Consider the following 24,514-nt stretch of genomic DNA (forward strand, 5'->3'; position numbering starts at 1 on the left):
CAGCTCCATATTCCATTACTTCATGTAGGAAATATTCAGCGAGTAAGAGAGAGGCTTACCAGATAATAGCTGCAGAGGAGCTGCATGGTGATTAAGGTAATACCGAAGTGGCTGGTAAAAAAAAATCTCAATTTAACAGTGGACAGATAAGATTGCCTATTTGAAGGATTAAACTCTATTCTTTGCTCAGGATGATTCAGTTCAGTTCTGTGTATTGAACAGCACAGTGATCTCTTATCTTAGACTAGCCCTGGACAAGTGTAGTCTTTTAGAGATTATGTGATTTGGAGAAAGATGGATCTATTCATGAGTCCAATCCATCATGGTGAATTTATCTTTTAAATGCTTGCTCTTTGGTATCTTGTAAGTACATGAGTTTTATAATCAGTGGGTTCAAATCCCACTCAACTCTGCCCCTTGAGCCATGATAGAAATTATGAGCCTCCATTTATTTGTACAGAAATGAAGCAGATGCTATCTATTTCTCAGGGATGGGAGTGTAGATTAACTGGGTTTATTAGATGCAAAATGCTTGGGGTTTATTAATTGCTTCGTGGAAGGTTGCTTTACCCCCTTCTTATCTGTGTGATTTCTTACCTTCAGCTCTTTGCCTGAGGCCTGATGCGAGGGATTCTGCATGTCTTCTTGGAGTCAAACACTTCCTGCCCATATTCCTGACTCTTTTGAGACCCTTTCACACTACAGATGGGGAGGCATGTTTGCCCTAGGCTGGAAGTAGCCGAGGGCTTCCCTCTTCCATGCCTACTCCAGTCAGCTTGCACTACCACCTGAACTAATGTGTTGAGGAAGGTCGTGAGGCTGCCTGGGGTTTGGTGACAGAGCTCCCTGGGTGGTTGACAAGGACTGCCATCTGCCCAGCAAGGGCTTGCTCATATCTGTGCTATGTGCTGTGTGACTTTCTCCTTGGTCAGGTTGTGAAGGAGACAGGACTTTGTTTATCCTATCCTTTCCATCACTTTTGGTGCTATCTTCTCCAAGTCCACTAGTTGCACCTACTGTCTGTGCCCAGAGAAAATGAAGGGTATACTCATTCATTTCTGTTAGGAGCTGGGGGCTTAATAATCATTTCCTTCTGAGGAGTGTTTTGAAGAAAGGTACAGATGCCATGAACCAGCTGTTAGTACCAGGGTCCATAAGCATCCCTACACAGGAGGATTACAGGGGGAAAGAAGATGCTTCTCAAAACCAGATCTTAAGCCCTTACATCCCAAAACAGTCAGATTCAAGGAATCTGTAGGTGTGTGTGTGTGTGTGTGTGTGTGTGTGTGTGTGCGCGCGCGCATAAAGATTCTTTAAAGTCCCACTGCATTCAGGTGCTTATGTGAATGAATGATTTCATAGTTTCCGGAAAGGCCAAACAAGGCCAAATACATTCCTTACTTTTGGTCATTGCCTGACTTCCCCTCATTATTGTTCCAAGTCTTTAACTTAGACCTCTATTAAGAAATAAGTTTTCCTGAAAGAACGTAAGGGTGATAACATGGATGAGAAAATTTAAAAAGAGATTAAAGAAATGAGAAAGAAAAATAATATCACGATGAGTATAAAACATATGTTCCAGAAGGTGGGCAGTCTTTGAAGGAGAAAGAGTAAGACCAAAGACTAATGGATACTTTCACCCGTCAGATATTTAGACATTATGCTGAATGATAATTTTTTAACATAGCAACATTTTCCCCTGATTATCATCATAGAGATTTTCCAAAAATGTGGCGAATATTAAGGAAATACAATATCTGATAATTCCACTCTAACAATTGAACAATTGACCTCAGTTACTTACAATTTTGGCACATTTCCTTCTAGCCTTACATCTGTATTGACACTTACAAATTTGCACCTAAACTATTAATGCTGGCAGCCCTTGGATTTTTTTTTTTAATTTACTCAAGGATGCAAAGTGAGGTGGCCTTGTTTTTTCTCAATTATATTAACTTGAGTCCTCAACAATGCACTTATTAGAAAGTGTCCCTCAGCCACTTCTGAGAGTTTTCAGAGCCTTATCCTTATCAATGCTTTTCCTCCCTTTCACGCAACTGGCTGCATCTGCTGCTGCTGTTGCTGCCTGTGTGTCAAATTGATGGTTCCTCCTTTGCGGATCACTACTGGGATTACTGCAGCAGTTTGGGAAACAGGGTGCTGCTCATCCCATGTCTTTTTCCTCCAGTTCTTGAAGTAGACCTGCCATAATTTTCCAATGCACACCTGGGACCAGGCTATAGCTTTTCCAGAAAAATTTACTGAAGTTTAGGGAATACGGAAGCAAAATATAATACATAATTTACAATTGCTTCTACAAGTTCCCATTCTTAAAATTCTAGTAGTCTGCACTTTTCTCAAAGAAAATGAGAATCCCCCTACCCCACCAGGGCATAAGAGTTACCCACTTTGTTTTTCATTTATTGCCTCATTGTTAACCCCTTTCCAGAATGATTGGCTGTATGAGTTTCTACTCTCTTCAGAGATTGAAACACCCCCAATCCAACCCACAGAGGTTGGTCCACCGGGTCATGGGGATAAATAATTCAGTCCTACTGGTCTTGGGGAACATCTCCTAAAGTCTAGGTTGTTGCTGCTTCAAGTACAACATGGATCTTGACCTCCATATCTTCAAAGTCACAAGAGAAGATCAGGCCTCTTCAACCAAGCTGCATATTTTGCAAAGAATTGTTGCCTGAACATCACATCTCTTTATGATCAAGTAATGATTTGAATGTATACGGCCATGTAAGTCCAGGCTTGGCAAAGAAACATTGTCTAAAGAAAGCAGTTTTGGGGGTTATCAAATACAGCTGTTTGACATTTATTAAACAAAACAACTTTGTCAGACTCTTATGCTTGTAGGTTGCTTCAATACATTTATGTATTGATTCTTGTTTTACATTGTATGACTTGAAGGAACCACACATAAACCAGGAAAAGTTTTCCCAAACATAAAGCAAGATACCACATGCAAATTTTCAAATAGTGGTTTTAAAAATAAGTCTTCAGGTCAAATTTCCACTTGTTATATGGCATACACATTTGCATAATTGAAAGTCATACTTTACATATAATTCTGTTATTTGCATTCTGTAACTTAATTTTTCATTGCCCACATTTTCCAGTAATCATTATTTTGAAAACATAGTTTTTAAATGATTTTATGATCTTCAAATCTATAGTTAATATAACTAACTATTAATTTGGGATACTTATGTTGTTCACAGTTTATTAATATAAATGATTTTAAAATAAACATTTTTTGTACATAATCAATTGCCTGTTTTTCTGATTACTTTCAATAATTCAGCTTTCATTAATCAATCTCTCCAAAACTTAATGCTTAAAAGCAACAAACATTTATTATTTTTTCATAGTTCTGTAGAAAACATGAATAGAAATAGAAAATCTACTTTTCTGGCTCATCATGGTTCTGAGTGACTAGGTAACTAAAATGATTGGGACTCTTCACAACTGGTCTCACAACTTCAAGGAAACCATCTCAGGCATATTCATAGTGGCAGAAGGGTCCCCCACAATAGGAGGCAGCCAGCCTCCTTGCAAAAGGAAGTTCAGGGCTCTGCTCATGTCAAATTTTCTCAAGTCCAGTATTATGGCCAATCCTAGATTCAAAGGACAGAGAAAGAGGCTCCATCTCTTTATGGGCAGAGAGATAGAGTGAACTTGAGTTGGGCCTGTACACAGGGAGGACTGATTGCAGCTGCTACCATTTGTACATATAATCAGCTACATTTTCCCTGAATTTCCCCAAGTAGAATGAGTGCTTCAGAGAGTGTGAACTTTTTTGTTTTTATCATGTTTCTCAGTGGGTATGGCCAAACATACTGCACAGAGAATTTGCATTGGCTTGTATTTCCAATGACAGTCTATTTTAGGGTCTACATAAAAAAAATATATTTTTTATGTAGACCCTAAAATATTATTAATATAGTATTAAATATAAATCTTAAAATGTGAGAATTATATGTTCTACTTTAATTTGCATTACTTTAATTACTCATGCAGATTAAAATTTTACAGGTTTATTAGCTATTCATATTCTCCACTTTGTGAATTTTCTTTTTATATCCATTTTCCTTGAGGTCCTTTTGTGTTTCCCATGGATTTGGGTGTGCCTTTTACAAAAGAATAACACTAAATATTAATCTGTCATATTTTATATAAATGCTTTTCTAGCCTTTTGTTTTCAAAGATGTATGAATTTTAAATGTTTATAGTCATTATATTTCCTCTGCTATTTATTTCATTGCTGTTGAGAAATTTATTACCACCAAGACGAAAATATGTATTTATCTACGTAGTCTTCATTTTTTTAGCATGAAATCATTTTTAAACAGTTAGCTACTAATTCATCTAGAGTTTATTTTGGCTTGTAATATGATATAAACTGATTTTCCAAAAATAACGAATTTTCTTTAACATCATTTAAAATATGTATATACCTTTCTAAACACTGTACTCTGAAAAATTGAAACCATAGAAAATTGGAGAAAATATGGAAATATGGTGACTCCCTATGTATCTATTGACCAGATTAAAAAATTGTTGATAGCTAATTTACTTTTTCTATATCTATCTACTTTCATATTCTTTAGAAATAAATCCTTGGCATCTATCATTAGATATTTTAATATTTGTCTCTGAAAGATGAGAGTCTTAAAAACTTAACAATACCATTAGGATCATGCCCTAAACGTTCATAATTCTTTAATATAATCATTTTTGCAATTGTGTCATAATATTTTAATGATATGAGAACCCACATTAAATAAGCAAACTGTAATTTGTTCAGAAAGCTCTTAATTCTTTTTAAGCTAGTAGGTTTCTTCCTCTTTGATTTCCCTTCCAAAGCTATTTGTTAAAGAAACCTCAGTGTTTTTCTAATAAGCTTTTGTTCAGGTTGGATTTTTCTTACTAAATCTTATAGTTTTGAGTAACAGGTTTTTTTTGCTCCTGTATTGCCTGTAATTTGTGATTTTATCTAGAAGTTTGGTCAGATTCGTATTCAGTTTTTGGACAAAAATAGTTTTAGATGATATTGTACATTTCCATTAGGATATTCATATTATAAAGTTGCCTTTCTTTGGGGGATGTGTTACTCTACTTTTTACTGTTATAACAGAATTCCAGAGACTGGATAATTTATAGTGAGTATAAATTTATTGGTTTACAGTTTTGAGTCCTGGCAAGTACAATCCACAGTGTTAACATTCAGCCAGAGACTTCTGGCTATGTCAAGTTGGTGGAAGCTGTGCTTGGTGGAATGGCAAAGAGACAGAGAAGTGACTCGGACTCACACTTTTATGATAACATTAAACCTGCCCATGAGGTGGTCTTAATCATCCTCCATGTCCTAATCATCTCTAAAGATCCACCTTTCCAAATCTCTAAAGGAAAAGCTTGATTCTTTGCTTTTGTTTACCAGTCTTAAAAATGGTAAATTAGTTCATTAACATCCTCCCATGTGAACAATTATGTTTTAATTTTTTAAAAATATTTTTTAGTTGTGGATGGACACAATACCTTTATTTATTTATCTTTTTATATGTTGCTAAGGATCGAACGCAGTGCCTCTTCCATGTGAGGCAAGAACTCTACCACTGAGCCACAACCCAGCCGTATGTTTTCACTTTTAATATTATTATGATATTCTGTGCTTAAAGATATTTGATGTGTATGAATTTATTGCAGTTATTATAAATGTAACAATTTTTTATCGATTCATTCATTAATGGATACCTAGGCTGGTTTTATACTTTGGATAATGTGAATTGTGCTGCTATAAATATGGGTAAGCATATATCATTACAATGTGAATAATTTAATTCTTTGGGATAAATACCTAGGAGTCCTATAGCTGTGTCATATGGTGTTTCCATTTCTAGTCCTTTGAGGAACCTCCATACTGATTTCCATAGTAGTTGTACTAATTGACAATCCCACCAACAGTGTAAAAGTGTTCTTTTTTCCCCTACATGCAGTTGTTATTTTTATCGCTGCTCAAATTTTTCTCATTTCTGGCAGTAGAATGCTTTTCAAGTTGGATATTGAGTTGTCATGGTCTTGAAGGTCTTTAAAGATTTTCTTGCTTTCTGCTATCACAAGAGGTTTCAGTGTCCCTATGTATACCTCCTGTTCCAACACACTGGGATCACTCATTTATTCAAGGAATCTTGGCTCCTTTTTGTGCAAATTGGTATTTATGAAGCCTAATTTGAGTTCTTAAGGGGCTCATCATAGTAGATTGCTCATTATTTCTTGACATTTTTCATTATTCAGAACTAGAAAATACAGTTTTATATATATGGGAAATACAATATATAAAATATATAATTTACATATGTGTAGTTATAAAAATATAATACACATACATATATAATTTCTTTAAATAGCTTTTGAATTTTAAATAGCTATTGAATAGATTCTTTCATTCAGGACTACAGAATTTTAACTTAACCATATTGATCTTACATCTGCATTTCTTTTTCCAGTGCTAAAAAAACATAAGTTTGCAATGACACATACACAATTTTTTTCATTTAACAATACACATGCAACAGTGTCCACTTATCACCAAAACTATTACCATACTTGATTACTAAAAGGAATATAGGACTTTTGAGTGTTGTTTAGGTGTGTGTGTGTGTGTGTGTGTGTGTGTGTGTGTGTGTGTGTTCCTTCAAGAAATGTCCCATTACAGGTATTTAGTGGCAGTTGCTGAGTTGTTTACTATATCTTGTCCAACAAACCAGACATAAGATTTGCCGTTTTTATTTTGCTTTCAGTGTTAGGAATGACTAAATTTTGATCAATCTGTAAAGCTCTTTTGCTTCTTAATCTGAATCTCTTCTCTTACAGCTGTATTTCATGGTTGGAACATTAAATCAAAAGAATATGGTGTATGTAATGCAGCATCCAAAAACATCACATGTGTGCTGAAACATGCCAGAGTTCTGACTCTTGAATCTCCAAAGGGGCTGTGAGGGCAGGAAATTGTTCTACTCAAACAGCATCGTAATGCTGAAGGGAGACCAAATGAATAGTGCAATAGCTGTGAATGCTTTTATATACACTGTGAGACATCGTGTAGCAATTGTGTTATAATCATTGCCAACTTGTTTACTGTTGTTTTGAGCCTTTTAATCCCTTCAACTGTGCTGCCAAAATTCAAATGTCTGAGAGTGTGCCCTGAACAGAAAACACCAGGGAGGAAGGGGACAGGCACATGGCTGGCCTGCAGTAGCCTTAATCTAGGAGCCTGGGGCTCAGCAGCACATCCCCAAGGGGTGTGGATGGGAAACTCATTGGTAGAAACTCCTAAGGAAAGAAGGAGACAGAACTTTGTTCAGTGACAGTGATAATGAGAGAGGGCTGCTTCAGAAGATTCTTTGAATGCTCTCTCCGAGGACTCATGCATCAGCTGTGAGGAATAAGGCAAAAAATCTAAAAAAGAGCACTTTCTTCCAGTCCTCACATGGAACACAGGGGGTTGTGGAGGGTGATTCTCAGTGAACTTCAAGAAGTGGTATAGATGCCTCTGGAGCAGGCAGGAGCATTGTGGCTGCTTCCACATCCCAGCCAAAGAACTGTGCTAGAAGTAGTCCCCAATTCTGTTTCATATTCTAGATTATTCTATTTTCAAGGTAAAATAAAACACTGTCTATATCATTTTGGATAATTGTTAATATTCTTAGGTAATGGGTAGAGCTTAATAAATACTATTTACTTCTGCTACTCAAATTCAATATTAGCTCTGGTCTGGTAGCAGTGGAGGATAGACAACTGTCATGAAGAAATCTTTCTTAATTATTATGGCAATGGACATCTTTATGCATCTTTCCTGTCACAACTTTTTTTTTTCATTTACTGAACTTTAAAGGACTGGCATGAGCCATTCTGCCATATTGTGAGCCAGGAAAATAATTCTATCAAAGGTCAGAGGGGTGTTCCTGGGGCAAGTGTAGGTACATAATACTTTAAATTCATTTTTTAAAAACATTTTTTTCCACATACCAGTGTGATAAAACAAGAAAACAAGAATAAATGGAGGTACCCAGAGAGAACATGCACATCGATCATAAACTAAAAAATGTATGACATTTCAACTCAGATGTCCTTAGCTACTTCATTTTTCTTTTTCCTTTAGGAATAAATGAAGTGTGTCATTTGGTGTGGAACAAAATTCAGATCGTTTACCCAATGCCTACCTCTTTTTTTCCCCCTTACATAATTAGGCCTTAGTTCCATAATTAAATTGTGAGCATCTCTATGGAAGTCCTTTTGATGTTTTATGGTTTCAAATTTCCATCCGTTTCCCCTCATACGTTCCCAGTTTATCACCAGAATTGTCAAAGTTCAAGAATATGCGAGGTCTGTCATGTCCTAATACTGTACGTAATTAACAAAATTAAGAATCGCAGAATACTCCTTCTAACACCTGAAAATTCTACATAGTGTTGCTAGACAGTTCCCTATACCATGTGCCAAAACCCAATATCCTTCGAAGTCCTTTAAAAGAGAAGATTCATGTTTTAAAAATTAAAAATAATATTGAAAGGGGCTTAATAGGAGAAAGAATGTTTTGATTTCTCTCTTTTGGAGAGAAGTAGGGGACCTCTCATATCCTGAAGGAGCTATACCAGGGTCTACAAGTGGCCTTATTCCCCCTTGGTTAGCCCTTTTATCTTTGGTCTAATTTTTTTTTTCTTTTAAAGCAAATCGCAGACATCATGTCATTTCGCAGAGGGGTAAAAAAGTCTTGCTGTATTATTAAGGATAAAAACCAGACCAAAAAACAAAACCAAAAATAAACACAAAAGAAACCATTTAGAGGAACATTTCTTTAGCCTTTCACTGACAGTTAAGCAAACAAGGAAAAACAGAACCTCTGGGGAACTTAGGGAACCACGAACCTGCCACCCGAACAGATAAATGCAAAATAAAGCAATAGAATGCCAGTGTGAACCCTTCCCAAGGGACCACCTGCCTGCCCTTGGCTGTGCTCTGGGGCCTACCTTGCAGGGCTGGGGAGGAGAAGGGAACCAGAAATGCCTTCTGTATAGTGAGGGGAGAGGGGTCTCTGAGAGATGCGGCCTTTCTCTCACAAGTGATCTGATGGATGCATCATATGTCAACAAAGAAGAGAAACCCTTCACCTCTGGGTCTTGAGTGAAATGCGCTTTTCAGGCCTTTAGATTGGGCTAGCATTTCACATTTAAATCCAAGGTCATTTCCCTGGGCAGGAGGTTGCCCTCACATTTCTAAGAACAGAAAAGAAAAAGTACAAAAGCCCTGAAAACACAAAGACTCTGTCATCTTCCCTTGTTAGGAAAGCACCTTGTTAAGCACATGGTCCCCTCTGACCAGCATAAATTGCATTTTCATGGAAATCCTTGTCAGTGGGAAAGAATTGCTGGTAAACGACAGAAGACTTTTTTCTCTTCATGTAATTTGTGTGTGTGTGTGTGTGTGTGTGTGTGTTTGAAAAACAATACAAGTTTACTGAAAATAATATAGATAATCAAAAGAAGATAAAATAACCCATAGTTATACTGCTCCAGAACAAATGGTTTAAATATTTTGTTGTATTTTCTTTTAGTCTAAATTTCTGTGTGTGTGTGTGTGTGTGTGTGTGTGTGTGTTTATTAACTTTTAACCAGTTGATACCAGGCAGACCATTTGGGGGCCTTCATTTTTCATTTGAAGAAATGAATATTCAGCCTTCCTCTGGATTTTGGAGTTGCCTGGAACTTTTGAGCCCTTTTCTTCCCTGCTCAGGTTTAGAATAGGATGGTGGGAACCATTTCTTAGGTTACCAGTTGTTATGCAGATCAGAGCTGCCTGGCAGTGACTGCATGGAACTCCTAGGAGGAAGATTGGTTGCTTAGCCCAAAGTTGAGATATCACTTCCCTAGCATCTTCTTCCTGGCCTTTCCAGTACCTTCCTAAGACATTCACTGCTACATGCAGATTTACCACTTCTGCTTCATCCAAACTCAGTTCATCACCTCTTCTGTCTCTTTCATCCACCCTCTGGTTTTCCAAGTACTGGCAGGACCGGATACTGGGTAAGAAATACACATCTTGTAGCCAGCAGAAATCACCCCACTGAGTTGCTTCACGTGGTATCAAGAAGGGAAAAGATTTAAGAGTACAGACCTATATTCATCAGCTGTTCTAGATAGAAAATTAGTGTTGCTTAGAAGAAACTTTTTAGTTTGATTCCATCCCATTTATTGATTCTTGGTTTTAATTCTTGCACTATAGGAGTCTTTTTAAGGAAGTTGGGGCCTAATCCCACATGATGAAGATTAGGGCCTGCTAAGAAACAATCTGTGAAGTGAACAGAGAACCTACAGCCTGGGAGCAAATTTTTATTCCTCACACATCAGATAGAGCACTAATCTCTAGGGTATATAAAGAACTCAAAAAGCTAAGCACCAAAAAAAAAAAAAAAAAAAAAAAAGCCAATCAACAAATGGGCCAAGGACATGAACAGACACTTCTCAGAAGAGGATATACAATCAATCAACAGATATATGAAAAAAAATGCTCATCATCTCTAGCAACTAGAGAAATGCAAATCAGAACTACTCTAAGGTATCATCTCACTCCAGTCAGAATGGCAGCTATTAAGAATACAAACTACAATAAGTGTTGGTGAGGATGTGGGGAAAAAGGTACACTCATACATTGCTGGTGGGACTGCAAATTGGTGCAGCCAGTATGGAAAGCAGTGAGGAGATTCCTTGGAAAACTTGGAATGGAACCACCATTTGATCCAGCTATCCCTCTCCTTGGACTATACCCCAAGGACTTAAAAACAGCACACAACAGGGACACATCCACATCAATGTTTATAGCAGCACAATTTACAATAGCTAAACTGTGGAACCAACTTAGATGCCCTTAAATAGATGAATGGATAAAAAAAAATGTGGCATATATACACAATGGAATTTTACTCAGCATTAAAAGAGAATAAAATTATGGCATTTGCAGGTAAATGGATGGCGTTGGAGAAGATAATGTTAAGTGAAGTTAGCCAATACCCTCCAAAAAAACAAATGTCAAATGTTTTCTCTGATATAAGGAGGCTGACTCATAGTGGGGTAGGGAGAGGGAACATGGGAGGAATAGATGAATTCTAGATAGGGAAGAGGGGTGGGAGGGTAAGGGAGGAAGCAGGGGATTAACAAGGATGGTGGAATGTGATGGACATCATTATCCAAAGTACATGTATGAAGACATGAATTGGGTGTCAACATACTTTATATGCAAACAGAGATATGAAAAACTGTGCTCTATATGTGTAATAAGAATTATAATGCATTCTGCTGTCAAATATTTAAAAAAATAAAATCAATTTAAAAAAAAAACAAAATTAGTGCTACTATTGGTAACAAGGGAGGAGACTCAAGAAAGCAGGAAGGGATGCCAACTTCTCTGAGGATAAGCCTTCCATTGGGATTAAGCAGGTTTTTGAAAGTTCAAAAGTACCATAGTTCTCTGGAATGAAGGGAACCCAGGAATTTACATTAAAATTCCTAAGGAACTGCTCTGAGTGGGTGGTACCCTCTTTTCTACTATTGCCTTATTTATTATTGCTATTTGTTATGAGTCACTCTTCACACACCCTTTCCAAATGTCTGAGCTTTGTAATTCTAAACTTTTTGATGTTATCATATCTCTCCAATTACTTTTTTCTTCATAACTTATTTTTAGTTTTTTATTTGTTCTTTTTAGTTGTACATGACAGTAGAGTACATTCTGACATATTTATACAAGCAAGAAGTACATCTTATTCTAATTATGGTCCCAGTCTTATGGTTGAACATGATGTGGAGATTCACTGTGGTGTATTCATATATGTACCAATTTCTTTATTCTTTATCCTGGCAAAGTTGGAGGTAGAAAACCAGGACCTGTGGACCAGCTTGATGGAGGAGGTCAAGCCATCCAATGAAAATAATCCTGGACATGAACTGGGAATCCCAGTTGGCTTCAGGGAGGGTAAATGAGGAAGATCAGCTGTAGTGTTGAATTTGTTCCTCATGTAACCCCTAGATACTAATGAGGACCAACACACTTAAGAGTATGGTTTATTTAGCAGGAAATAATTAATGCAAATCCTCCATTAAGTTGTGTGTCACTACTCCTTCCTAGATGGAAAAGTGACAGACACCCACCCTCCCTTACTCAGAGCTTACAAGGTGACTTTCCTAAACCCCAAACTGAAAATTTTGAGAGGAACCTAACATTGTTTATGCATTCAAGAATCATTTGTCGAATGTCTTCTTAATAGTAGCACAGAGATATAGGTTGAACATTGCTAATCTGAAAAGCTGAAATCTGTAATTCTCCAAAATTGGAAATGTTTTGAGCATTGACACAAAACTACATGTGGAAAATTCCACACCTGACCTCATGTAACAGGCTGCAATCAAAATTCAAGTGCACCAAGACTATTGTATAAAATAACCCTCAGTGTATTTGTATATATGAAGCATAAATGGATGTTTTCACTGTGTCTTATCCCCAAGGTATTTCATTATATATATGAAAATATTCCAAAACTCTAAAAAAAAATTGAAAATATTTCTGGTCCTAATCATTGTGGATAAGGGACATTTATTAACCTGTATACAGACAAACAATGGATCATTTCTTTCCTCAAAGAGCTCCCAGTGCAAATAAATAGTAAAAACAACACAGAGCAAACTGAAATTCATATTATTTTAGAAATACACAGAACACACCATCATAGGGAAAATAAAATCCTTCAATTTTGATTCCTGGCACATAAAAAGCCTTTTATAATAATCAAATGAATAAGTACTATCAGAAAGAATATCTTTAAGGGAATTTTACATTTGAACTGATTGTTGAAGGAGGAGCAGGATTTTGTCAGAACCCAACTAGATGCTTTGTGTGAAGACAGGAATGTGTATAAAATGATCAAAAGATGACAATAAACACAGTGTGGTTGGTCTGGGAACACAGAGGTAAGAGGAGAAGTGCATGTCATGAAGGAACTTGACGACCTGTGGCATAAGTGTTTGGCCTTTGTTCTCTAGATAAGAGACAACTAAGTGTCCCTGAGGAGGAAAGTCATATGATCTGACTTATGTTTGAGGAAACTGAGCATTTCAGGAAAAATTGGGAAGATGAGACTGCCAATATTCAACTGTGATATTTGCATTCACCTGTTATAGATGACAAAAGCTCTGGGAGTCAGATTTGGCTCGGTTTTTTTTTTTTTTCCATTTCACCTGGAAGAGAATAAACTTGGAGAGGGATAAGATTTGCCCAGGGAGGCACAGCAAGTAATACACAGGCACTCTAAGGAGCCCTTTTGTTAGTTCTGATCCTGGTGCTATGGTGACCTTTTCCTTTTCTTGGTAAGAAACGAATGTGCAATTCTTGGATCTACTCATTGTGACTGTGTGTCTTTCTATCAGCTATTTGCTCTTGATTCCAAATCACTGACATTGAGGGAGCATAGAAGATAAAATTTGTGGTCAAAGAAACAATGTTAATATTGTTATTTTTATGTATAAAATGTCTTACCATATATTGCCAAACTCATTCTGGATTCTTGTGCCCCTTAATTTTACCAAACACACATGTGATTTCCTTCCTCATGGTTACAAGCCTTTAGACATCTCTGCACTGGAATCTCCTGGTTAATAAAATGCCTATAATAAGAGCTGTTAATTTGAAGAGTCCATTATAACATTAAATAACAGATATGTGACTTAATATATTGATTCTGTACACTTCTGTAAACCCTTCTGACAGGGTAGGTGAAGAATATTTGAAAGTGGTTGAAATATCTCCAGAGAGCAGAGCTATTTGATCATTAAAAAAGATGTGTTGGAAAAACAAAGCTAATAAAAGTTTCAATAGAAGGACTATATATGTATAGCCTTATTTCAGCTGAGTTGTTTCATGGGAATAAAAGCCACTTTTTTTTATGAGTGCCATCAAATAGAACAAGTAAATTTATCTTGAAAACAGATAAAATGTTAGATTCACATCAAGTGTGCATCTGTTATATCCACAGATATTTTTTAAAGTGTTTCCAAAATCACTAAAATTTGAAATAGAAATGGGGATTTTCTAACAAGTTGTGAATTAATATCAGTAAGTTGTTTTGGGGTTTTATCAGCATTGAGATATCAAGCGCATGTTGTCATAGCTGAAGCCCACATCTATGACACAATCATTAAAACAGGTCCCAGACTCATCCAACAAGAAAATACATGTGGGGATTTCCTAGTGGCTAGTTTGGTGGGATAAGAATGTCAACAGGGATGACAGAATTTGAATCATAGTTAGATCTGAGACACATGATCTTTCTAAGAAAGTGCTTAGAAATTTCAATATTTCTTTTAAAAAGATGAAGGCTGAACTTTTAAAAATTATGAGCGCTCTTTTCTCTGTCATATTTAAATGTTAGTAGCATTAAAAATATCCTTAGGCATCTTCAAATGGATTTCAGAATTTACACTATCTATTCACAGGAGAGTTTCTTTAAACATTCTGTCTTCTTTGGCCTTTTGCAGACCCCTAACTTCCCAATCTTAACCCAGCAATGTTGCAGCTTGTTTGATTTTGGCACATCTAGTTAATTTTTAGAGACTCAATCTTTGTAAAGAGGGGGTATATAACTGGTTAAACTTTGTTAGCTGGATGAAAAATAGACTAAAGATACAGAATGCAATTTTATCCCAGCCAAGTGGAGACACTCCTCCCAGGTTCAATGGGGGCTCCTGAGTCTGGCATCTACCTTGGGAAAGAAGGAGTGAGCTTGTCTCCATGACTCAGAGGATGGTGTAACCCTTTAATGATTCAGTATGCCAATTTCTGGAAAGGCTACCTGCGAACAGATTTTTGGCATTGGTTCATTTGACAAAGAGTTATTTTATAAATTATAGAAGGTAGAAGCAATGAGTGTATCCTATATAGTATATATGCTCACCTAATAAATTATAAAATCTATTAAAAAGATTGTAGATTTTAGTATATTTCAGGTACTGTTTTGGACTTTAAAAAAAGAATGAAAAACAAGATTAGTTATGAACTTAGGTCTTTGTTCTTCATTCTCAATCTCTCAGTACTCACAGGATTTAATTTCAGAAACTGATGGCTGATTGGTAGGGAGATTTTTGGAAACCACAGGACTGTCTCTTTTATTCTTCCATTTTATTCTTATTCCCTAGTGGAAAATATCTGGGGCAAGGAAACAATGTAGGTCCTGTTATGGTTTAATTATGAGCTGTTCCCCAAAACTCCTGTGTTAATGCAGGAATGTTCAGAGGTGAAGTAATTGGATTATGAGCTCTGTAATCTAATCAGTGGATTAATCCATATGTTGGATTAATATATATTTTTGACATATATATATATATATATATATATATATATATATATTTTTTTTTTTTTGGTACAAGAGATTGAACTTAGGGCCACATCCTCAGCCCTACTTTGTATTTTACTTAGAGACAAGGTCTCACTTAGTTGCTTAGGGCCACACTTTTGCTGAGACTGGCTTTAAACTGGAGATCTTCCTGCTTCAGCCTCCAGAGCTGCTGGGATTACAGGCATGCACCACTACACCCAGTGAGGATTAATAATTGAATGGACTAATTTGATGGTAACTATAGGCAGTTGGGGTGTGGCTGGAGTGGTCACTAGGGGTGTGACCTTGGGGATTATATTTTGTTCCCTTGGCTCCTTCCTCTTCCTCTTTCTCTCTCTGCTTCATGGCTCTTTCCTCTGCCATGCCTTTCCACCATTATGTGTTGCCTTACTTTAGGCTCAGACTGATGGAGTAGGCTACTTTGGACTGAACCTCTGAAATTGTAAGCCCAAAATAAACGTTTCCTCCTCTATGTAATTTTTGTCAGGTATTTTGGTCATAGCAACAGAAAGCTGACTAACAGGTCCCAGCAGATAACACTGTTGCACTCCTAGGCTGGGAAAACTGTGGGCATTCAGCAAACCCTGTGGAAGTGATGTGCTGACAAGCTCTTAGGCTAGTCTAAAATATCCTCCTCTTCTGGGCTTCTTCCATTTTCTGGAAACTATCTTTTAGGGCAATAGCTCTTAAGCTTAGTGTACCTAATTATCACCTGGGCAACTTGGTAGAAATTCAGAGTCCCAGGCCTTCTTTGTCCTGGACTAAGCCAGGTGACCCCGATACACTCCAGAGTTTGAGAGCCATTGTTTTAGAGACATTCCTAGGGACAGTTCCCAGTTATATTTTTCATTATGGACCCAGGCCTTTCAGTTGGGGATGGAAGTTCCAGAATCTTTTCAGCGACAGTGAGAAAAGGCAGCCTGCGCTTTCTCACAGAACTTACCCACTAAATGTCAAAGGTGTTTTGAAGAAAAACTATTTCAGGTGGGTTTTTTGGTGTTGTTGGTTTCTGTTTTTGTATGTTTGTTTGCAAGTTCTATGAGATAGGTAGGCTTTTCCAATCAAGTAAAGTAAGAGTTTTGGGGCACATTTAAAATTTCATTCTAGAGACTTCCCAGAACCTTCCATATGTTTATTCTCACAAGTTCCCAAACACTGTTCCAACATAGAATATGTATCAAACTTCTTTAGATGTGAGATTATTTCTTTCATAGGGAATATTATTAGATATTTGACAGTGCATAGTTTTTTTTTTTTCTTTAGGAAACCCTGTTTTTGAAGAACTATTGAAGCTCTATGAGAATCTGGCTCAAGCTAGGTTTGGTCAATATTAGCAAGGCCAAGGTAAGGCCAGTGTTAACTCACGTCAATGTCAACATTTGTTCCCCTGCATTAACCTGCTGATGTGATTATGGCATGTGCTAAGAGAGGGTTTGCTTCAATCTTAGTGAGTGTATTCCCTGGTATTCTTTTAAATTTTATTATTGTTCTTTGATGCTTGGAGCCTCTGAGGAGGCCTCCTGCTGCCTTTTTCTACTTGATTTACCCAGGTCATTATAGTTCTGTAAGACATGTGCTCAAGTACCAAGGAATGAAATTTTAAATATGCCCAAGGAACAGAGATGCATTTGTAACACTTTGTTCTTTTGTGTTTTCTCAGGAAATAAGACTCACACACAAGAACAAATCAAATCAACAAAAGCAAAGCACTGAGCTAGGCAAAGCCCCAAATGCAAATTATTTATATTGATATCCCTATACATAACAAGCTTTTACAAATCAATGAGCAGTGTTATTTCTTGCATCAATTTCTAAACAGGGGCCTATGACTAATTCAGGGACTCTGGTTTTAGGCTATTCTACGAAGCCACCGAATCCATCAATATCCAGCTCTGCCCACTCTCCCCCTGAGTGTTACCCCAGCTCCTCATGTCTTCAGCTCCTCTCACAGTTGCTCAGAAGCTCTCCCAAGAGGTCAGGGGCTGCAGCATCAGCTGTCAGAGTCACTTCAGGATTGAAGCTGAGCTCAGTGCCCTCTCCAGACCACACAGCTATCCCCACCTCCCCTTGCCCCAGGCAAGGATCAAGGATTTTCACACTTAATTGCACCAGGCAGAGGATAAACCCAAACTCACAGGGACCAGCCAACCAATTTAAAGTGAGCAAGGAGGCTGTTCTATGAGATGAGAGGCCAGTGGCTGAGAGAATCAGGCTTAAAGACAGAGGAGAGTCTAGCCTATTTGGTGAGAACACAGTGTCTGTCTGCTAAGGAGCTTAAGCACTGGGGAGGGATTAATCCTGCAAACAGCCCTGGGAGGTAGATAAATCTGTATTAATTAAAACTGCAAAATGTTTTCTACCTGCATAGTTCTAATCTTGAGAAAGAAAATATCTTTCCCAGAAAGACATGGGAAAAGGAAAGAAGTGCTGGCTGTTGTCATCTTGTCATTTAGAGCTGGAAAAGAGGTAAGAGCACTGGTCAGAGCCAAACAGGGAACTTCTGAACTGCCATGTGCTTCTTCCATGTTGCTCAGTCCCCTCCAGAAATTTAACAGACAGAAGAAAATACAATGATGGGCTCTGGCATCTGGTATCCTAAACCAAGTCCTTCTGGGCACATGTACTGGCCACTCAATGCCCACATCACTTCTGTGCAGGATGCTCTGAAATCATCAGCCCCTTTTGCAAATGGAGGAAACTGAGGCATATAGGGTTTAAGTAGCATGGTTGGGAGAATTTGAGATTCAAACCCAAGACACTGTCTGAGGATCCTTGCCTCAGCTGCTGTTGCCTCTCAGTGCACCAAGTATAGTAAGATGAGGGGAAAGAAAGGAAAAAAAATCAGAGTTCCCCATGAATCCTCATTTTAGTTACATCACATCCTACACACGTGTCCTTACTCGTCATTGTGAGCACTGCTCCTTCCAGCCTTGGGTAGTTTTGCAGGTGTCCTTCCCACTTGGGAATGTCTACCCTGCCTTCTCTGTGTCATCCTCAATATGACAGCCAGGCAGGTGTCTTAGGGCCTTGCTATAGCTCTGCATCTCCCACACCTGACCTCAGAAAAGGCTGTACCACAGAGTCTTTCACGGCCCCTGAGAATGTCAAGTCCACGGTCACACGGTTGGTAGGTACAGTAAACCGATGCTGATTGGTTGCTACAGGAACACAATAAGAGGTGGGAGAAACCAAGCAAAGGCTTAAAGCCCTGAATTCATCAGATGGAACATTCTTCCAGTGGTCTCTAAGGGAGCTATGTCATACTGCATCACCCACCTCTCTGATATCCATTCCCTCTGAGTTGACTCCACCATTTCACCCAATAAACACAGATGCCCCTTCCTCTTCCTGCTCCCCTTTCTCTGTCTATATAAGGAGTGGGTGAGAAAAAAAGTTCATTTGCTTCTGCAGTTTGAACCACCTCCCGCCTATTATGTGCTCTTTATCTTAACTAATATGTGAAGTCCTTCTGCCTGCCACTAGAAATTTTTGGAGTCCTCCTCAACTTCATACTTCTCCCATCCTTAAGGCCTGTCAATCTATGTCCTCCTTCTCATCTGACTGTCACTGGCCCAACCCAGCCCTCCCCATCCTTCTTAAGACTAGCTAGCTTCTCTTTCTTCCTCTTACTCCATGGCCAACCAGGCTAAATTTCACCCGAAAGCCTACTTTTATAAATGCCATTTGATTGAAATATGGTCATGCCCGTTTGTTTCTGTGTTTGTTTCCAGCTTCAGAGCTGAGCAGTTGTAAAAGCCTGCAAAGGTCTGAAACACATGATCTCTGGCCTTTCACAACAAAGTTTCGCAGACCTCTGCTCTAACTTCTTTCCAGAACCTTCTCTGCACTGCTACTACAGGCAATTGTGCACTTACCTCCCTCCTGAATCATCCCAGTGGCTCTCTGTCACCCCCAAAATTAGGGAAAAATGTCTTAGCCTGACATTCCATCCTTCATCAGTTAGTATCCAGGCCTTCCCCAGGGTCCTGGTCTATACCCCCACCAGATCTCCAGGAACATCTCACCACTCACCATCCAGACTCTTCAGTGCTCTCCTGTTTGCTCCACAGGAAACTCCAAGGCTCAGCTCAGGGCCACCTCCCCTCTTATCTGTTCTTGGGAATATAGATAATCCTGGAATCATCATGGCTTACATCTTGATAGACCATTTCATCATAAGTTGAAACTATGATAAGTTAAAATGCACCAAATTTACTTTACCTGCCTGACACTGTAGCTTAGCAATACAGCACGCTGTGGGAGTACAGGTTGATCCCCGGTTTCTCCTGGCTGACAGAGCTGCAGCTCGCTACCTTTGCCCCTTATGATGAGACTGTATCCTACTGCATGTTGGTAGCTCAGTTTGAATTCAGTTTGAAAAAAAAAAGAAGTCTCTACTGAATGCATGCCATCTTGCAACATGTTAAAGTTGGAAAGTTGGAAGCTGAACCATCATCAAGTTGGGGACCTTGTGTACCATGATTGCACATTCCATACCGTCCCTTCAGATTCCCAGCAGATTCTTCCAGGCACTTTCTGTGATTTCCTATAGTGAATAGATGCCTCTACAGTGACCAGTTAACTGTTGTCCTTCTTCCACTTTGGCTTCCTTGCAATCTGTTCTGCAAGGAGCAGTCCTATTGATATTTCAAAGACATTATTTAAACAACAGCACCACCCATCACCACCGGCTCATAATTTTTAGGGTAAAATCAAACCTGTGTATGTAATTCTGTGATCTGAGCTCTGCCTGACCTCTTCTCCTTCCACTCATTATACTTTTGCTCTCCTCTCTTTTTCCTGTTTCCAAACATGGCAACTTTGTTTCCATCTCCTGACATTTGCAGTAGCAAAAGGTGTTTTAAAAGCCCTCAAGGGAAGGTTAAGAAATACCTGTTTACCACTGTATTTACAATGCTTAGAACCAAGCCTGGGACATTGTTGTTGCCTGATAAATATCTGTTGAATGAATAGAGTAAAAGGATAAGTCTTCCTGGTCCCCTGATGAGATGATTGTAGTTAAATAAACACATTTCAAAAATCATTCATTCAGAAACCAGCAGGCAAGACTGCCTCTTACTTTGAAAGGATCACTTTCATTTCTATTTAAGTGTCCCAACATAGTTCGCTTTGCCCTGCCATCATTTAGTCTGCATGAACCACAGGTGGGCTATGTTGAGAATCTCTATGGCCTTTGCCAGACAAGCTGAGGCTGAATGGGGGCAAGAAGAAGTGCAATACCACTGGCCCTCTGTGTCAACATTTTCCACATCCAGATTCAACCATCCATGGATGGAAAATATTTGAAAACAAATAAATTAGTCTCTACTAAACATGGATAGACATTTTTTTTGTCACTATTCACCAAGAAATACAGTAAAACAATATGTAGCATTTACATCACAGTAGGTATTATAAGTAATCTAGACATGATTTAAATTATGTGGGATGACATGTGTAGTACTTTGCAAATGCTTTGCTATTTTATATAAGGGACTTGAGCACCCATGGATTTTGATATAATTGAGTGTTCTGGGAACCAATTCCCTGTGGATACAGAGGTATGACCAGACATTTTCCTCAAGACAAGGACGTGGTCACTGTTAGAAAGGTGGTGGTCAGGGTCAAATCACAGGTGACGTGAAAACTGGTACCTTATATGTATGCATATGTCTCAGAATAGCGTGCATATGTCTCAGAACATGGGGCTCAGAGGGTCCCTGTTGGAAGGGGCTGGAGTCTGCTTTCAACATGGTGCTGCCAGCTGGAGAGCAGGCTGAAAGGAAAAGAGCCAGACCTGCCTCAGCGACTCCATGAGAACCACTGTTTCCTATCCCTGTCCAGCCACAGCCTTGAGAGGGTGCAGGCCCCACATGGTCCCAGCTCCACACAAAAAGACTGGTTGGCCTGACTGCTGCAGCCAGAGCTCAGAAGGAGAGATTCACTTGCAAAGACTTTTTTCCTCTGCTTCAGAGGAATGGGACCTTTGCTCAATTCAAGTGTGGAAGTGCCACACATCAAGGAGGGGTGCCAATGACACCCTGTTAAGGAGATTCATAATGGAACTTCATTTGCCACCAATTTACCACAACTCCTTGACTGCCTGCTTGTAACATGGTCAGCTCTGCTTCAGTGGGCACGTGAGCATTTCTCAAAGGCGCCCCTGCCGCTCATTGTTCCGGGCTTTGGCCTTGGAACAAAAAGGGTTTTGTGTGCTTGCTACAATATGTGCCAGGACTAAAGTGTTTCTCTCTCCTTCCTCTCATATTCTCTCTCTCTCTCTCTCTCTCTCTCTCTCTCTCTCTCTCTCTCTCTCTCTCTCCTTTCTCTCTTTCTCTCTCCCCCTCCCCTCCTCTCCCCCTCCCCCCTCATTGTTCTGATCTGTGGTTTTGAGAATCTCTCAGGCAAATGCTCACAGAAACAAGGGTAACTCATATGAAGTTTCTGCCTGCTTGGATATGTGGAAGAGAACAACTGAACTCCTGAACAGATATGAGCTCCTCTAAGCTTACTGACTGTTATTCAATTAGAGAAACAAACAAACAACAAAATTACAGATTTTTTCCAGTTGAGCTTTCTAAACACATCCTCAAATAGATTCTTTAAGAGATTCCCACCCCTTTCCAGAGGCCAATGAGCAATGTCACTGTTAAAATGGGTGGTGGTTGGGGATGGGGTTGTGGCTCAAGCGGTGGCGCATTCGCCTGGCATGCATGCCACCCGGGTTCGATCCTTAGCATCACATACAAAGATTTTGTGTCCACCGAAAACTAAAATAAATAAATAAATATTAGAATTCTCTCTCTCTCCTCTCTCTCTCTCTCTCTCTCTCCCTCTCTCTCTCTCCTGTCTGTCTGTCTGTCTGTCTGTCTCTCTCTCTCTCTCTCTCTCTCTCTCTCTTTAAAAAAATTAAAATAAAATAAAATAAGACGGGTGGTGGTAAACCCAGGGAAATGTGAGCTATAGCCAGTCACCAGAGCTGACAAAGGTCTCTACTCCCAGATCTTATGAATCCCACAGAGTGTGTGATGGGGATTGACTTTAACCTATTGCTAGGCACTGATAAGCAGATTGGATTGCCCCCAAGGGCCACCGGGGAAACCCTCTCCCTCTGTGTGTCAGTTTTGTGTCCTGTTGGGCAGGGACAAGCTTCCCTGGCAGATGCATGTGGAGCCTCCCCTACTCCCTGCATCTCACCCTGGGCTCCAGAAGGTCAAGAAGGGATTCACAGTGCCTCCCAGCACCCATTTGCCCACAGCTACAGCCTGGACTTCTCTCTCAGTCTCTCCTTTTCAGTGGATGGAGTCAAGGCTGGGCTTGCTCTGAAGTCAGTGGAGTGTGTCTTACATGCACAATAATGCATGCATTATCTAATTATTCAGTATGCCTGGCACTCAGGAAGGGCTCCATGATATGCTTCCCTTCCACCAAAAGTCAATCAATATCCTCATGCAGCCAAGCCAATTGCCCGGATCCCCACTCTAACATTCCTTTGGGGTAGTCTTCCCTGTGTTCCCCATTCTCTGCATCTTCCAATAGAAGAGTTCTGGAGTCCTCCCTCTACTCCCAGAGACACCAGTAACTGATTACTGTGTTCCTTCCTGCTGAGTCCATGAGAGCCTCATGGTTGTTCTCACACAGTTCTTTAGGGATCCACTTTCAACCATTCAGAGTTTGCAGAAGAAACACCTGTCACCTGCTGTGGGTTGAATTTTATGTCTCCCAAAAGCTCTGTTGGAACCTTCAACTTCAGTACCTGAAAATGTGACCATATTTCCAAATGGGATCTTTGCAGATGTAATCAAGTTAAGACAAAGTCCTGGGCCCTAACCTGAAGACTGGTGTCCTTATAAGGGAGATTTAGAGATGCACTGACACAGAAGGAGAAAGCTGTGTGATGCTAGCAGGAGAAGTTGGGGTGATGCTGCTGTCTATGGCAAGGAGTAGCAAGGATTGCTAGCAATCAGCAGAAACTAAGAAGGGGCAGGGGAGCTTTCTTCTCTGGAGCCTTCAGAAAGAGCCTGGTCCTGGCTATGCCTTGATTTTGGATTTCTGGCCTCCAGATATGTGACAGAATAGATTTCCATTGATTGAAGCCACTCGATTTGTAGAGATTTCTTATGGCAGCCTTAGGAAATGACCATTCCATTGCTGCCTCCTGCATTTTCACCATAGCCAGAAGATGGTACCATCGTGCAGGCTTCCTATCTTGGGGATCTGCACCTCATCTTTTGGGAGTCACAGAAAAGGATTCCACTTTTCTAAGCAGTAAAAAGTTGACCTTGTTCTCAAGGAGGAAGGATTTTTCACTGAATTTAATTTTCTGACCATCATCGGGTTGTTGGAGCTGAAAGAGCCATAGGGCTAAGGTCTATTTGTGAGTCTCAAGGAAATTTGTCCTTTTGAACTAGAAGATAATAAAGGAATATCCTCAGAGATCTGTGGCCCAACCTAAGGGCACTGTACAGGATTTTAGAGATGGGTCCTAAACTTGACAGGAAGGGAATCAAATTTCCATTAGTGTCTTCAGAACATTGTTGCTCCATGAACCTGCAGTATGTTGTCCGATTGGTTGAAGATGATACATTCCAGGCATACAAATAATAAATGATACTTATATCATACTATGACCCAGGCATCTTTTAATGCACTTTGAAAATATTAATTAACAATAACCTCGGGAACTAGGTACTCTTCTTATCCCCATTATAGAGATGAGGAAATTAGGCACAGAAAGAATCAAAAGCTTACTTGAGGTTAACCAGCATGGAAGTGATGGAGCAGGTTTTGCAACTCAAGTTTGTGCTTTTAACCACAACTTCTTATTCTTCTCAGTTTATCCAGATAGGCATTCAAAGCCATGCCAGTTTTTATGACCAAGTTCCTTGGTCAGTGGCATTCTATGGCAGTTCCAGAGTGCAACACATTGCTGAATAGAAGGGCAGTGGGTGCAGACTGGGAAAAAATAGACTCACTCCTAGTTTGGCCATGCTTCAGGTAAAAGCATTGACCTCCACTGCCCACACTAACCCAGGGCAGTGAGAAGGGCCATGGGGCAGAGCAAGT

General features: G+C 39.3%; 1 protein-coding gene across 1 annotated transcript in view; it reads left to right on the plus strand.

Moving 5' to 3' along the window:
• Nckap5 (NCK associated protein 5) overlaps positions 1-24,514 on the plus strand; it is a 910,861-nt gene that overhangs the window by 39,156 nt on the left and 847,191 nt on the right. The gene's annotated exons all lie outside the window — the stretch shown is intronic.

Source organism: Ictidomys tridecemlineatus, chromosome 7 (genome assembly GCF_052094955.1).
Source record: "Ictidomys tridecemlineatus isolate mIctTri1 chromosome 7, mIctTri1.hap1, whole genome shotgun sequence".
In the NCBI taxonomy this organism is placed as follows: Eukaryota; Metazoa; Chordata; class Mammalia; order Rodentia; family Sciuridae; genus Ictidomys; species Ictidomys tridecemlineatus.